Source organism: Microcaecilia unicolor, chromosome 2 (genome assembly GCF_901765095.1).
Source record: "Microcaecilia unicolor chromosome 2, aMicUni1.1, whole genome shotgun sequence".
Taxonomy (NCBI): Eukaryota; Metazoa; Chordata; class Amphibia; order Gymnophiona; family Siphonopidae; genus Microcaecilia; species Microcaecilia unicolor.
In genome coordinates this window covers 105741152-105756661 of record NC_044032.1, presented here as the reverse complement: position 1 = coordinate 105756661, position 15510 = coordinate 105741152, and positions in this window count along the sequence as shown.

Below are 15510 nucleotides of genomic sequence, written 5' to 3'. Positions count from 1 at the left end.
AACATGTGTTGCATTTTACCATGAAAAGCGAGCAGCTGAACTTATTTGGACCATCACTGCTGACTAACCCCATGAACTTGATGGCATGACTTATGATGAGCTAAAGAAGAAGCCTCATAGATGCCAGAAGTCCTAGTATGCTTTGATGTCTCTTTGAATTTATCTGAACTGATCCTCTTTGGGACAGTAACCCTAGCTAGCACATTTTTTCTCTGCACTACTATTACTATTTGGGTCCCAGCTCTGCCACCCCAGTGACACCACTGGCAGTGGTCTGAACAACATGACCTGTTGTTCTATTGCAGGGCATGGATTTTTGAAGTGGCGTTTTAGTGTTCTTTCTTAAGAAATTAGGCACTGATTGGTTGTTTCACTTCTATCCTATTATGTGTCAGAATAAAAATTATGAAGGAAAAACTCTCACATCACAGTTGCTTTGTAAAAGGATGAAATGGGAATAGGAATTATAAAAACTGCCTGTTAAAGCATGACAGAACTAGACCAAAGGGTTTGGTAGGTCTTGTGAGGTCTCCACAAGGGAAAATTTTCAGTTGAGGTAATCTATTGCTATCATGTTCTGACATCAACTTTTTAAATGCCAGATCAATAAAAAACAGGATTCCATTATTTTTGATTTACTGTCAGGTAATATGATTGATTTCCTATGTATTACACAGTCTTGGTTATTAGATACTCATATGGGAATTTTAAACCAACTGTCCAACAGAATTTTCATTTGAGCATCAGCCAAGGGTAGACAAGAGAGGGATTAAACTATTTTCAAAATCACTGTGGCTCTTTCCCCTATCCCACTGTATTTTTTCCAGGACCAGATACCAAACAAAACAAACAAGCAAACAAAAAAAATACTTTTTTTGGTATATTGCCTGCTAGAGCAACCAGCTAGATATTTTGTAGCAGAGGTGTAGCCATGGGTGGGCCTAGTGAGCACAGGCCCTCTCCCAACACCCCCCCCCCCCCCCCCCCATATACCTTTTAAACACTTCAGTTCTTTGCAGGCAATGAACAATGACTCATACATACTGCTCTGCTGGCCCTAGAACCAGTGCTTTTTTTTATGCCGGCATGCTCCCTTTTGTTCGTGCACCCGTGCTCCCTGCATTGAAATCTTTTGTTTACCCGAAGTCGTGGCGAACCGGCACTGAAAGCAGCAAGCAGGCAGGCTTGCCTCCTCATCGCTTCACTTCCCTCTCAGCACCCCACCTTCCTCTGATGTAATTTCCTTTCCGTGAGGGCGGGACGCGCTGAGAGGGAAGGGAAGTGACAAGGAGGTGAGCCTGCCTGCCTGCTGCTTTCACTGCTGGTTCGCCGCAACTTCGGGTAAACAAAAGATTTCAACGGAGGGAGCAGGGATGCACGAACGGAAAGTCGGAGAGCTGAGGGCGGGCAGGTGGGACTGAGGTTTGAAAAATCTCGGGGGCAGGTGGAGGCTGGGGCAAGTCAGTGGATATGGAAGGGAGGGGAGGATAGGGGGCAAAAGAGAATTGTTGGACATGGAGGGGAGGGCAGGGGAGAGAGGAGAATCGCTGGATATGGATGGGAGGGGAGGGCAGAGGAGAGAGGAGAATTGCTGGACATGGATGGGAGGGGAGGGCAGGGGAGAGAGAAGAATCGCTGGACATGGGTGGGAGGGGAGGGCAGGGGAGAGAGGAGAATCGCTGGATATGGATGGGAGGGGAGGGCAGAGGAGAGAGGAGAATTGCTGGACATGGATGGGAGGGGAGGGCAGGGGAGAGAGAAGAATCGCTGGACATGGGTGGGAGGGGAGGGCAGGGGAGAGAGGAGAATCGCTGGACATGGATGGAAGGGGAGGGGAGGGCAGGGGAGAGAGGAGAATCACTGGACATGGATGGGAGGGGAGGGCAGGGGAGAGAGGAGAATCGCTGGGCATGGATGAGGGGAGGACAGGGGGCAGAAGAGAATCACTGGACATGGATGGCAGGGGAGGACAGGGGGCAGAGGAGAATCGCTGGACATGGATGAGGGGAGGGCAGGGCAGAGAGAGGAGACATACTGGACATGGATGGGAGGGGAGGTCAGCAGAGAAAGATTTGCTGGACATGGGAGGGGAGGGCAGGGGAGAGAGGAGACATGCTAGATCAGCAGTGTGTTTGAGTCACTGCTCACTGTTGTCAATGAACTGAAGTGTTTAAAATGTACACAGAGGAAGAGGTTGAGAGATATCAGATCACCTGTAAAGGGGGGGGGGTGAGAAATGCCAAATCACGTGCAGGGGGGGGGGTTCTTCTGCCCACTCACTTTGGGCTCAGGCCCACCCAAAATTGGGTATCTGGCTACATCACTATTTTGCATGAATGGATGAGGTATTTTTAACTCTGGCATTGGACTTACAGAGCTATAACATTTGTGGTAATGTTAATCTACCTGTGGACCAGAAGGATTTGTCACAGGTAAAAGATTTCCTATCTGCAATGAACAAATTGTGGTTCATGCAGCTGATGAATATACCCACCTATGAAGCATAAAGATAATTCAAAGGACCTGAACTTCAGCACATAAATGACATTAAATGTGATAGGGGCCCAGCTGCGTAAGCATCTACGAGCACCCAACGTGCGTCCCGGCTACCGCACAGCTCTTGCAGTAATTTCATTTTGGTGTGCGTCTGATATGCAGGGGTGAAAAATTTATTTTCGGACGCAAGTATCGAACGCGCGCCAATTGGCATTTGATGCATGTAGGTCATTACCGCCCGGTTACCGCATGAGACTTTACCACTAGGTCAATGGCTAGTGGTAAGGTTGTAGACCCAAAATGGACGCACGGCAATTTTGATTTTTCCACACGTCAATTTTCGGCAAAAACTTTTAAAAAGGCCTTTTTTACAGGTGTGCTGAAAAAATGGATCAGCGCACCCAAAACCCGCACCTAAAATACTGCTAGCCATTTTTCAGTGCACCTTATTAAAAAGACCCCAAAATACTTCAGTGGTACAGCTTAATAGCATATCAGATCTTCAGGTACTAAGATTTAACCGGGTAACCGGGAATTGGGACAGGCCTATGATTACACCAGTTTTATTTTGTAATCCTCTAAAACCAGTAGACTGTTTTCGTTATTTAGGTGTACACATTAATTCAAAACTTTTAAAGATCAAGTAAATAAAGTGGTAAAAAGATTTTGAGAAGATTGAGATCTATAAACTATTTGTTCAGTGAGGAGGCTTGCACACTTTGTTGCATGCTCTGTTAATATCTAGACTATGCTAATATGATTTATGCATGTCTATAATGTAATAAATTGAACAGATTGTAAACACTGAAGAATTCTGCAATTAAGTTTTTGAGAAATAAGAAAAAATATGATTATGTTACCCCCTTGTTTGTGTATTACCACTGATTAGCAATTAAATTTCAAATTTATTTTAAGATTTTGGTCTTGGCCAACCAGACATTTTATGAGTTGAAGCCTTCCTACTTGAATTCTTTGACAATTCCTTACATTCCAGAAAAAGTCCTTAGGTCATTACAGGATCATCGGATGGTGGAGCCATCTAGAACTAGAATAACGGGAGTCTAGGCAAGGGAGAGAGCATTTTCTTATCTAGCACCCTATTTATAGAATTTTATTCTTAAGGAAATTTGGGCAGAGTTGAATATCAAGAAGTTTAAGACCTTGCTCAAAAGCTATTTGCAGCAGGCTTTGATCCTGCAGCTCTTTGTGATCTTAGGCAAGTCACTTAACCCTCCATTGCCCCAGATACAAAACTTAGATAGTGAGCCCTTTAAAGACAGAGAAAGTACCTGCATATAATATGCACAGCATACATCTAGTAGCACTATAGAAATGATTGCTGGTAGTAACATTACTGTGCAATAACAAAGATTATCTATGTAACAGAATCAAACTTCAGTCATGTACGTATCTCTGTTTAGGCCAGTTTTCTATTAAAAGCCAAATATTTAGGGGTTGATATACAAAAGCTGTATCCAGCTGACCTCAGGAATTATCAGGATAAAATGTTAGCTTTTAAAATTTGGAGATGGAGAACAGAATGTTTGGCCACATAAAAAGGTGGTTTGAGACGCAGCTCAAACAAAGTTAACCAGAGCATTTTACTATTATCTGGTTAACTATATCCATGTATCTTGGTGACTAATATAGGTGGCCTAAAATAAGCAAATAAATATACCTAGTGTTTATCTTTAACTGACTGAATACATGACTGAAAAAAAACTGTATATCTTTCCAGATATCTGGTTAAAGTGATAACTGGATATCTTAACTTTAACCAGAGAAGCTGGATATCTTAACTTTAACCAGAGATGGCAGTTCTGAAGTAGAGGAGGCCGAGAACCAAGAGAACAGGGTTTGATTCCCACAGTGCCTCCTTGTGACCTTGGACAAGTCATTTAGGGGCCCTTTTATTAAGCTGCATTAGGTGCTAAAGCATGCCTAATACAGTAAAAAAAATAGACTACCAAGGGACACACTACAGCATCACGTGGTTGTTTTTTAATGTGTACGCACAAACCATGTGCTAAATAATTTTTTTTAATTTTTATGAGGGTCGTGTAAGGGGTAGACAGTGAATATCCATGTGCTACATTACTGCAATAATTGATAACGCAGGAGCCATTACCAAATACAAAATAGATGTTATTAACTTCTCCCATAATAAATTTTATAAAATGACATCTGCTAATGGTAACATTAGGCCATGGCCATTAATAGAGAAAACAGCAAAAAGGCACTTTTACATCTGTGGTAAAATTGGCCTTACCATGCAAGAAAGACCCATGTAAGGGTGTGTAAGGCTTATTTTTACCGCAGGTTAGAAAAAGGACCCCTTACTCCTCCATTGCCCTAGCTTAAAAAAAACACAGATTGTGAGCCCCCTTTGGACGAAGGACCAAATTCTATAAATGGTGCCTTAAAAATTGGCGCTGAAAAACCACGTGGTTAGCGTGATTCTATAAACTACACTTAAAGTTAGGCATAGTTTATAGAATATACCTACATGCCATGCTTGTCAATAAAATTTAGATACATTCATTTAGGCCTCCTAAAACCAGGCCTAAATACCTGCGCCTAAGTTAGGCACAGATTGGATGTATTCCATAATAGTGTGCATAGTTTTTTGAAATGCCCATGTCGACACCCCCTTTTAAACCGCGTTCATTAGAATTTACGTGCACCACATTGTAGAATATACCTAGAAAGTTGTGCACGTAAATTCTAATTAAAGCCAATTAGTGCCACTGATTGATTGTTAAGTACCAATTGTCAGTGCTGATTGGCTTGTTAATCAATTTAGTATGCACAATTTGACCGTGCAGCTAAATTAACATGTACAACTTAAGGCACCATATATAGAATTTGAGGGAAGTGCCTATATATAATATATATGTAAACCACTTTGGTTGCACCACAGAAGACCAGTATAGCAAAAACAATACACATGAGTATCAGCTCCCTGGTAAGTACCACGATATGGTTTGCAAGTACCACGATATAGTTCACGTATATTTATCAAGACTTTTGCAAGATTTTTAATTAAACAGTCACTTATTTGCAAAAAGGGTAACTGAAAAAAGCAGGAACAGTGCACAAACAGAACAGAGCAGACCACTAATCTGATTTAGTGGTCTGCTCTATACTGTTTGTGGACTGTCTACGTGCAGATCGCTGCATCTTTGTTGTTAAAAAGCAGGAACAGTTACATTTGTTTCTGAAATCTATGTGTGCTAAATGTATTCAATTGCTTCAGGAGTTTGCATGCAAAGTGTATTTATGTCTACTTGCATACATATCCACAGAGACTTTTAAAATGTGCATGCTTATATAAACTTCCATTTTAAATACATTTACATGTTATAGCACCATGGGCTCAATTCAGCTTAATTCAAATTTGTGGAAGAACATTATTTATAGACCTAAGAAAATAAATTAATCATATTTTATGTTTAAAATAAATGTGGCCCAGAGGCCCTGCTGATCTCATAAAGGTAAATAAACTTTATGTTTTGTTTTGGATTTTTTTCTAAGCAGGTTCCAGCTGGGAATCATATAATACATTTTCAGTTCCATTACAATATGTGTGTCCCTCATCATACCTCTTTGGATAGGCAGTCATTCTTGTGACATCACCAGTCCCTCAAATTAGGAGATGAAACATCCTGAATATCATTCTACATGATATCAGTTCAAACAAATGTCAAAAATCCAAAATGTAAGACTGTGTATAATATTCAGCATTGCAAACGATTCTTAAAGACTCACTATTTTTCTTTTAAAAGAATGAAGTGTATTGAAGTAACTGTTTTTCAGTTAATTGGGTTGAAGTATTAATTGTTGTTGACTATTGTTGTTTGTTACGTTTTACTCCCATTTACTAAGCTGTGATAGTGGCTCCTGTGCAGCAATGCCGACACAGCCCATTCACTTAGTAAACAGGGGGTTAGAGTTTTTATTAATTGAATATAAGTTTTTCTGTTACCCCGCTTTGGATAAAAGCGGGATACAAATAAAAAAAATAAATAATGTTTAACTACACTTTAATCACCACACTGTCTTGTTTAAATATGTTCAGCGGCATCTTGTGGCAGAAAAAAAACACTATCATTACCAGTAGAAAATTAAAGATAATGAAATGAAAGAACTGAGGACATTTTTTATATATGTTGAAAATAAAAGTCAAATTCAGTGCCTTATCGACAGTATAACTCAAATTATAGGGAGCAGAATGGGATGGACCACTGGGACCATAGACCTATTGATATTTTGTCCAAAACAGCACCAGTAATTAGAGAGCTTGAGGGTAGGGCTGGAGATTGGTTTCTTTGGCCCCTTCAACCAAAAATACGTTCTGCTGCAGCTGACTCGGAGGTCCTTTTACTAAACTACAGGAAGAGGGGCCTATGGGGTCCTTTTTCCTGTGCTCCAGGGCCCTTTATACCGCAGCGGGTAAAAAGCCCCAAAAGCAAAATGGTCACGCGGTAAGAAAACTCTAACCACACGGCCATGTGGCAGGGAACCCTTGCCGCCACCCATTAAGGTGGCAGTAAGGGCTCCCGCAGTAACCTGGTGGTAACCAGCCAGCAAGCAGTAATGCTCAATTACCACCAGGTTACCATTGCACTAAACATTTCTGGGGTTTTCCCCTGGAAATGGCACATGCTTGACCCAGAACTACTGCCAGAGGCTGGGTTGGGCTGGCGGTAGTCCCGGAATAGTGAGCGGTAAGCCCACATTGGGCTTACCGCCACTCTGTAAAAGGGCCCCTCAATGAATAATAGTCTCTAATTCCCCAATGAATTTAGTTTAAAGTCCTCTACAGTAAGTTAGCCAGTCTGCTGCAGAAGACACTTCATCCCTTCTTTGATAGATTGGCACCATCTCTGCCCAGTAGCTCATAAAACATTATCCTATGGTCTAGGCAGCCAAAATGTTCCTGATGATACCATTGGCATAGCCATGCATTTATCTCCAAGATGTGAGCATCTCTGATTTGGCCTTTACCCTCAACAGGGAGGATTTATGAGAACACCACCTGTGCACCACTCTAGGTAGATAAAATGAGTTATTTATCTTTATTTTAAAAATAAATTTTAAAAAATACACTTTTTCTTGAATGCAATTGTGATAAAAAAATTATATTTGAACTACAATAATATTTGGCAAGGTCTTTAAAAAGGTAGGTGAATAAGCCTTTATGGGCACATCTGAAAGTGAAGTAGGACCTGATAATGAAGCATATAGGTGGATCCATCTTTTCATTATTTTGAATATGTCTTGAGTCACTCCAAATATGTTTGTGTTTCAAAACAATACAAAATAGAACCAAATATCCCTTTTTATGAAAGTAAATATTTGGGAAAACCTGATATTCATTTACTCATGTGAAGACCTCCAGGGGTGAGCAGAACCCTTTAATTTATGGGCATAGTTAGCAATGTGGGCTGCTGTTAAGGTAGGTTATTTACTTTACAACTAACATGCAATAAGACGTGGAGGGGCATAATCGAACGGGGCGCCCAAGTTTTCCCGAGGGCATCCTCGCAGGACATCCCGCGAAGGGGCGGAGAATCCCGTATTATTGAAACAAGATGTGCGGCCATCTTTCGTTTCGATAATATGGTCAGGGATGCCCAAATCTCCACATTTAGGTTGACCTTAGAGATGGTTGTCCCTAGAGATGGTCGTCCCCGATTTTCACACTAGAAAGCCATGTGAAAAATACAACAAAGAAAATGTTCCATTCAATGTGAAAACTCAAAAGAGTAAAACCTTTCTTCCCAAGGGAAATATTCTGCAGCCTGGTACAATCAATGGTGCTAAGCCACTTAGATTACTGCAATGCAATCTATGCCGGATGCAAGAACAAATCATGAAGAAACTCCAATTGCCCAAAACACTGCAGCCAGACTCATATTTGGAAAAACGAAATACGAAAGCGCCAAACCCCTAAGAGAAAAACTACAATGGCTTCCACTTATAGAATGTATTGTGTTCAAAATTTGCACTCTGGTTCATAAAATCATCCACGGCGAGGCCACGGTCTACATGTCAGACCTCATAGACTTACCAACCAGGAACACAAAAAGATCAGCACGCACATTCCTGAATCTCAACTACCCCAGCTGCAAAGGTTTAAAATATAAATTAGCATATGCATCCAGCTTCTCCATCCTAAACACCAGACAATGAAACTTATACCAGAACTCTCTATACTTAACTACCTCATTTACTTTGTCACTAATGAACTTTAACGCAATACCACTTTATCTCTCATCCCGAAAATGAATTCTCTATACTTGACTGCTTAATCTACCCTGCCACTTATGAACTTTAATGCAATACCATTTTGTATTTCTCACTCCGGAAATGGCGATCGCCTTTACGGAATAATGTAAGCCACATTGAGCCTGCAAATAGGTGGGAAAATGTGGGATACAAATACAACAAATAAATAAATATTCTTCCATGCTGTCTATTATATATTGTTTGTATTGTACTGACATCACATTTCCAATTATTGTATTTATGTTTACATTTGGTCATTTTACTATTGTTAGCAAAATTGTAAATTTTATGTTAAACTGTACCTGCTGTATTCATAAAGGTGGTTAATTAATCCCAATAAATAAATAAATTTGCTAAATAGCTGTTAAGCCATACATTTTTCAAGGCATAGTACATTGATATCCTAGATTAAACACAAGCCTTACCCCCATCCCCACTTCCAACACAGGGGTGGTTCTATCATTAGGCAAAATGAAGTGAACATTAGGGTACAGCAATTACCTTCAAAACATCACTGTAGTAGCCGCTTCACTTTACTCCAGTGATGTAGCCAGGCCTCAATGTTGAATGGGGTCCGGAGCCCAAAGGAGGAGACACATTTTGGCCCGCCTCCCTGTCGCAACCCATATACCTTGGCTGACAGGTTCACTAAACCGAGCATGCACGTGACGTGAGAGGAAGCAGGGCAGGAAATGTGCAGAGAACAGTGCTGGAGAAAGACCTCAGCTGATGGGGGTTGGGGACCCCTGCCAGCCAAACCAGGGACCCGAATCCAATTTGGGGGGGCCCAGGCACCCAAGGCTCCCCATAGCTATGCCACTTTGTTCACTGAAATTAGCAGCTAGGACTCTCAAAAAACTATCAGTACAATAAAACAAAAAGTAATACTGAGGCTATTGAGCCCATATGTGCACATCTTGCCCCCCAAAAAACAGTAAGCCTGCATCAAAGGCCCCATGCTTATTTGTGTTTTATTGCCACTGTTACAAGCCCAGGGAGATGCTATGGAATTATTGGCAGGAAAGGGATTGAATAGAAATGCTGAACCAGGGGAGATGTTGGACAGGATGAACTTAGATAGGAGATGCTGGAACATTAGGAGGACAGGGAAGTGCAGTATTGTGGCTGGATGTGGGTTCTGATTCCATATCTCCTCTCTTTTCTCCATCCACACTTGTAGCCCAGTATTTCTCTTTCATCTACATCTATGGTCAGCGTCTCCTTTTCCCCTTTTTTCTCTCTTCTCTACCCCTATGGTCCAGCAACTTCCTGTCCCCTCTCTCCTTCTCCCTTATGGTCTAGCAACTCCCTGGTCCCCTCTCTTCCCTTTTCCCTTATGGTCCAGCACGCCCTATCCCCTCTCTGTCTTCTCCCCCCCCCCTAAAAAAAAAAGGGCTCAGTAAGGAAGTCCATCAGCAGGAGAGGTGGCTACACAAACCCCGATGCCATGCTCCTTCCTGGGTTGTGCAGGCAGCAAACTGCACACTAAACATGAAAGCCCGTTTAGCATGGTTTTCTGCCTACACAACCCAGGAAGGAGCATGGCATTGGGATTTGCATAGCCACATCTCCTGTGGGTCACTCACTCTCCCTCCCTGTCTTCTCTGCATCCCCCCACCCCCCCCCCCCCAGTCCAGCATCTCTCTCTCTCTCTCTCTCTCATTCTCCCATTGGTCTGGCATCTCCCCTTCTCTTCCTGGATCTCTCATATGTTGTCAAGTATCTCTCCTACCCCACTGCCTCCCACAAGTCCAGCATCTCTCCTGTCCCCCTACCCACAAGTCCAGCACTGTCCCTCAGCCCCCTCCCTATGAGTCCAGCACCTCTTCCTCAGTCCCCCTCATGAGTCCAGTATATATCTCTCTCAATGTCCCTCCTTCACACATCCAGTACCTCTCCCATATTCTCCCTCAGGTCCATCCCCTGACCTTTGAACCTCATTACCTCAGGACTCTTTCAGCAGCAGCAACAGTACATGGTTCCAGGGCTGACCCAGAGCCTTTCTCCGCCAATTCTGTCCCACTTATGCAACTTCCTTTGTATGTATATGCAGGACCTAGCAGAGAAAAGGCTCTGGGTCAGTCCTAGCATCATCTAACCACTGCCACTGCTGGAAGAGTAGTGAGGTTGAAGGATAGGGTAGAGGTATTGGACTAGCAATATGGGATAGGAAGCTGAGAGAATGGTGGTAAACTCATGGAAGTAAAGAAAAGGATGATATTGCTGATACCTTTATTTAAAAAAAAAAAAAAAAAGGCAGTGACTGAATGCTACTGGAGTCACTGCTCTGTCTGTGTGCCGAAGCTGGGCAACTCACCTCCCGAGTGCTTGCGACACACTGGTTGAGAATTACACAATAAGAAGGCAGGAAGTGAAAAGAGTATATCTTGTTGAAGCTGTAATATTTTGAGTTAAACCAGGAGTAAGCCCTGCAAGAGGGAATTGTAGTAAACTAAGCATGATATAACAAGAGAATAAGAAAGCAAGTAGAGAGATTACCAAGAAGTGGACAAATGGCCTGCAGCTGTTATATTATGAGACAGGGTTTCTTTAATAGACACAACTGACAGTTTTCCATACACCTCCAGGCTAGAGATCACTCTTCCCAGATTTGCCCACTGTTGGCATTTATCTCTGAGGCTAGCTGTTCTTATAAACCACCTGGCCAGCCTTTACCAAGCCTTGCCTATCTTCTTAGAACATAAGTGTTGCCATAATGGGACAGACATATTTCCAAAATAGATACCACTACCCTGCCACTCTCACTTTTTTTTTCAGTTCTACCTGACTTTCCTTTAAAATCCTTAGATGACCAAACTGATCGTTGACATTCAGCCCTTACCAAAGCACTAGATACTATTGCTCTTTAAAAAATACATTTATCCCCATTCTTCCACAAGAAGCCTTGGTATCATTCTGACCTTCGCCAATTACAAAGACAAATTCACCAAGCTGAGAGAATTTGGAGAAAGACAAGATCTTTATCTGATTAAGTATCTGCAAAAGTTGCACCAAGAATATAATCAGCATTTTAAAAAGCCAAGCAGTCTTATGTCCTTAAGAAGCTCAAACAGTCTACTAATCCTTCAACAGTTCTTTATTCTATATTTCAACACATTTATACCCCCCCCCCCCCCCCCCAAGATATTCACTCAAGCTCTATGCCCTCAGCTAAGGTCCTTTCTACTTTCTTGTTAGAAAAATTGTGGAATTGCAGAACTACCTTCCCAAAGTACTGCAACCTCCCCATCTAGCTATTTCTCCTCAACCTGCAGCTACCAACCTAGATGACAATCTGAGTCCCTCTGCTTGTACCAGCTTAGCCAGTTCCTATGCATGGTCTACTTTCTACTTGCGATCTCTTGTCTCCTTGTCCAAAACAATGACCATAACGAAACCCTCTTTTAGCCGTTGTGAGCCCCTTCCTTTCTCATGGTCTACCTCCCCACTTTTCTAACCAAAATCAACCAGAGTTTTGCAGAGTGGCCTTTTCCATGATGCCTAGAAATTAGCCATAGTCCGCTCTATCATGAAAAAATCTAACCTTGATCCAAACCATTCCTACCATTACCTCCCTATATCCCAATCTTTGTTTCAGAAGTTATGTTCTCCCAACTTACTTCATTTGCAGAAAAGATTTTTGTACTGCATCCTGGGGCAGTTGGAATTCAGACCCCATTTTAGTACCAAGACCATCAAGATAGCACTATCATGTGACTTGCACATCCCATCATGACAAGCATAATGTAGCTCTAGCAGTTTCCCTTAACCTTCAGCAGCTTTGATCTTGTTGACCACTCTTTACTTCTTTCTCATCTTGCAACCCTTAGGATTGAAGGCACTGATCTTTCGTGGTTCACCTCATTTCTATCTCATCACTCCTTCAGGTTCTTACTCCTTATACCACTTCAAAGAAGCAACAGTTACACTGTGAGGTGCCCAAGGGGCTCAGTTCTTTCTCCTCTCCCTTTCCTGCATTATGTTTATCCTGTACACTGCTCTGCTCTGCTTCGGTCAGTTTGGAAGATATAATAAATTTCAATAAACTATCCTGTTCCAACAGTGGCCAATCCAGGAAAGGTCAAAATGTCTAGCAAGATCCCAGAATGGTAAAAGATCCTCCTCTGGCCAGACACTGGGAACAGATGAGGTCCCATCCTTGAAAGAACTTGGCCAGGTGGAGGGGTGACTGTAGCACCAAAATCCAGTTTTCTGCCTCTGGCAGAAAATTTTAAGATTGTCCCTGCACCTGCAACATCAGCACATATTGTGCATGTGCGCCCTACTGCAGATGGGCATGTACTTTTGTCATGTATATATGCCTATTTTGTAACATACACCCCCTGAATGCATACACATTACAGAATAGGTATGTAGAGTTGAGCCATACACGCGCGCACACACACACACACATACTTCCTTTTTCAAAGGTCAGAAAGTTATAAATGCCTCATTCTGCAACACAGCAAACCATAGATTGTATTGGACGCTATCCAGCTCATTTTCCGAAAGAGAAGGGCGCCCATCGTTCGACAGAAATCGGGAGATGGGCACCCTTCTTTCAGGGGCACCAGAATCAGCATAATCAAAGCCGATTTTGGGCATCCCCAACTGCTTTCCGTCGCCGGGACAGCCAAAGTTCCCGGGGACGTGTCAGAAGGGTAGTGAAGGCGGGACAGGGGTGTGCCGGGGCGTGGTTAAGAGATGGCCGGCAGCAGCCGATAATGGAAAAAAATGGGCATCCCTGGCGAGAATTTGGTCTGCTTTTTTTTTAGGTCCAAGTCACAAAAAAGTGCCAGAACTGCCCAGATGACCACCGGAGGGAATCGGGGATCACCTCCCCTGACTCCCTCATGGGTCAATAACCCCCTCCCACCCTCAAAAAAATAACTTTAAGAACCTTTTTTGCCAGCCTCTATGCCACCCTCAAATGTCATACTCCAGTCCATGACAGGAATATGCAGGTCCCTGGAGCAGGTTTAGTGGGTGCAGTATACCTCAGCAGGCGGACCCAGGCCCATCCCCCCTACCTGTTACACTTGTGGTGGAAAATGGGAGCCCTTCAAACCCACAGAAACCCACTGTACCCACATGTGGGTGCCCCTTTTTACCCTTAGGGCTATGGTAGTGGTGTATAGTTGTGGGGAGTGGGGTTTGGTGGGGGGTTGGGGGGCTCAGCACCCAAGGTAAGGGAAGTATGCACGTGGGACCAATCTGCAAAGTCCACTGTAGTGCCCCCTAGGGTGCCCGGTTGGCGCCCTCGCATGTGAGGAGAACCATACACTATGAATCCTGGCCCCTGCCATAACCAAATGCCTTGGATTGGTTCATTTTTGAGATGAGCGCCGTCGGTTTTCCATTATGAGGGAAAACCGAGGACGCCCATCTCTAAATCCGGCGATCTCAGCATTTAGGTCGAGATTTGGGCGCCCCCAACTGTATTTTCGAAACGAAAGATGGACGCCCATCTCTTTCAAAAATACAGTTGGCCCCGCCCCTTCGCTGCACCGTCCTCAGAGATGGACGCCCTAGCAATGGCGTCCCCGTTCGAAAATGCCCCTCCACATAACCTCCCCTATCTTTGACCCCCCCCCCCTAAATCTACTCACTTATAAGATTATGTATGGCGAGGCACCAGAATACATGCTTGATCTCATTGATCTACCAGCTAGAAATGCTATAATATCTGCGAGATCCTACCTCGTCCTCCATCTTCCAACCTGCAGGAATCTATATAAATAATTCTCACCTCCATTCTGAGCTCACTGTGTGGCAGGGAAACACTGAAGCCCTGTACTGTTGCAGCCTCTCACACCACTCATTCTCACTCTCACTCATACACCCGCCCTCAGCCACGCCCTCAGCCACACCCCATCTGGACATAATTTGCAATCCCTACGTTCGAATGAAGCCACCCAAGCTCCACCCACTTTCGTGAAGGGTTCGTGGATTCATGGTGGTGAAGCCTCTCCACTGCCCATACCTGTCCTGTCACACCCTCGCGTCGAACGTCATGACGTTCACGGCTATGTCACGATGCCCCGCACCACAGAACAAAAGTGCCAATTAACCAGGAACGCCCCTACAGCCGACAACACACATGTGCCTCCGCAGGAAAGGGATCATGGATTCGTGGGAGTTTAAGATCTAAGGGGCCCTTATACAAAGGCATGTAGAGCTATCGTACAGGTAGTGCTTGCCAAATTGTCCATACAACTAGGGTAGCGTGGAGCCCAATGGTAGTTCTGAAGTTGGTGTACGCAGTTTTCCTATGGTAGAAAATAATTTTCTATTCCTACCATGGTGGGTGTTCCTGGCGGTAATCATCAGCATGACCTCATTGCCATGTGCTGCCTGATTACCGTAGGGTTAGCACGTGAACCCTTACTGCCTACTAAATGGGTGGTGGTAAGGGTTCAGGCAGTAAATAGCTGCACACTAATTTTAATATTAGAGCACAGCCATTTACTGCCCCATTTTAAAAAAGGCCTTTTTCCCCACTGTGGTAAAAAGTGACCCAGCGTGCACCAATTTCACGTCAAAACTAGTACAGGCCACTTTTTATCACAGTTTAATAAAAGGGACCCTAAGTTTCTAATTGTAAAATAGAACCATTAATAATGGAATGTTTTATCATATTTATTTGTATAAACAGATTCCAGCTTGTTTTGAAGCATGAAAGATTTGACAATATTTTGATCAATGGGCAACCACAGAAAAGAA